This window comes from Sciurus carolinensis, chromosome 4, assembly GCF_902686445.1.
Source record: "Sciurus carolinensis chromosome 4, mSciCar1.2, whole genome shotgun sequence".
Taxonomy (NCBI): domain Eukaryota; kingdom Metazoa; phylum Chordata; class Mammalia; order Rodentia; family Sciuridae; genus Sciurus; species Sciurus carolinensis.
In genome coordinates, this window is record NC_062216.1 from 108,715,685 (window position 1) to 108,718,089 (window position 2,405).

At 39.5% G+C, this 2,405-nt stretch overlaps 1 pseudogene; it reads right to left on the reverse strand.

Moving 5' to 3' along the window:
* Positions 1-113: 113 nt before the first annotated feature.
* Positions 114-1,069, reverse strand: LOC124982867 (tRNA selenocysteine 1-associated protein 1-like; annotated as a pseudogene).
* Positions 1,070-2,405: the final 1,336 nt, after the last annotated feature.

The following is a 2,405-nucleotide window of genomic DNA, read 5'->3' on the forward strand; positions in this document are numbered from 1 at the left end:
TCAAAATCTGGTGACAATTTTACATATTTTTCCTTATAAGTGATTTTGTCTATTTGTAGGGATGTCCAAGGGATTTCTGTTCATTTTGTTTAAAATCTTATTGTTCTAACAAATCATGCCTTTTTTTTTTTGGTAGAAGTAATCTCGGGAAAGTCATTAAAATCGTACAAATCATTTCCGAAAGCAGAAGTTTTCACGATTTTTTTCCTTTTAAGTCGCAGTCCATCCTGGCTTGTCCTTTGTCCTGGTTGCATCACGGCAGGGCTCTCTGAAGACACCGTGTCCAGGGCTGCCAAGTCCATCAGTGCACCATACAGCTCCTCACTCTGCTCCGTGAACGCCTTGGTGGCCTCGGTGGCATCCAGCTGGGCATGGGGGCTTCCAGTGCATCATCTCCCACTTCTTCACATGTCCGCGTGGTGCTCTGGGTGTGGCCCTGTTGGGGGTGACTGTAGCTGCAGCTGCCTGCGTAGGAGTTCTGGTACTGTTGGTGACACTGGTTACGCTGTAACTCTACCTCGGCTGTATTCCACTGGTTTACACGGCTGGCTTTAGGGATTGCCGCACTCAGTCGCTCGGGTTTAGATCCAGGTCCTGCCGCTCCCTGGCTCTCTGTCAGAGTCATTTCTGTTCCAGTTCATTTCACAAAACCAAAACCCTTAGACACGCCTGTCTGGTCCAAAACCACCTTGCCTCCCCGACAGGAGGGGTATACTTTGACGAAGAACTCATACAGCATGACATCATCCCCATCTGGGGTTAGGTCCCCCACAAAGATGGAGTACTCAGGGCTATTATCTGGCTGTTTCCCGTAAGTGGCATAGTTCCGTTGAGAACATTTTTCAGGTGTTGCTCCTGGAAGGAGTTTCCCATTAATTTTATGCAAATACATCTCAGCTGTGGACAAATCTGCACATTCTACAAGGCAATAGCCAGCTGGGATCCCAGTAAGATGGTTTTGGATAATTTTGACACTCATTATGGTCTCCCCCATGGTGGCAAAGACTCTAGAAATGAAGTTCTCATCCATGTAGGGTTCCAGGTCTCCCATCCACAAGTTGGCGGCCATCCTGCATCCAGGCAGGCACCTCGAGGGCCTCCGAGGCACACAGGGGCACCAAATTATGCCTTGATATTAACCATTTTCTTGGGTATATACTATTCCCTTTGAATACAGAAATCCAAATGACTTTTTACCTTAGAAAATGTGTTATTGTTGTAGTTTTCAGGATTTGTTATGTTTCATTGCTCTGATTTTCTACTTTGGGGATTCCTGTCATGCCAGGGAATTCTGAACCTCTGTTGAAGCCTACAAACCCTTTCTTAGAATAATGTTTTAAATGTATGAATTATAATACATAGGTTTGCAGAGGAAAGCAATTATATCAATGTACTTTTATTAAAACAAGACAGATTGAACAAAATTTTTATGCCTTTGATCAACAGCAAGGCTATTCACATTAATAAATAAATAAATAAATAAATAAATAAATAAATGGAAGCAACCCCAGTTTCCACCAGTGGAAGAATGAGAGTACAAAATGTTGTAGATACATATAATGGAATATTATTTGGTCTTTAAAAAGGAGGAAATGCTGACACATGCTACAACATGAATGAAACTTGAAGACATTTTGATAGGAGGTCAGTCACAAAAGGGCAAATATCGTATGATACCATTTATACAAGGTAACCTATGACAGCTAAATTCCTGAAGACAGAAAGAAGAATGGTGGTTGCCAGGGGCAGGGGAAGAGGAAACAGTGAGTTATTGTTTAATAGGCACTCAATTTCAACTAGGGAAGATAAGCACGTTCTAGAGTTGGACAGTAGTGAATTCACAACAGGTAAATGCACTTAATGCAACAGAACTGTGTGCTTACAAATGGTTAAAATGGTAAGTTTTATGTATATTTTACCATGATTTAAAAAAAAAAAACAGAAAGCACATTTGTGTATGTGATATGTATGCATTTTTATATGCATTAAATTACAGGACTACATTAACATAGGTATCTATGGTAATGTGATCTGCTGGCAGGTCTGATAGCTAACAGAATTTTGAAGTAGTGACAAATACAAAAATATTTTAAAATATCTGCAATAATTGCAATATAACAAATGAATCTGATGATGAAGTGATGTGAGATGATATATTTCAGTTATGTTAAATGAAAATGAAGAGGAAATGTTCATCCAAGTTCACAGATCCCCTGTGTTCTATCTAAAGATCCCCTCAGGATGTGTGAACTCCCCCATAACAATCCTTATATTCTTGTTGGATCTTTTTCTATACTAGACACTTATTATTTTTTCTGTTTAAAAATCTTTCACTTCTTTTTAAGATCAAGATAAAATATACAAAAAATACAGAAAAATAGTCACATCTTAAAGGAGCAATTAAG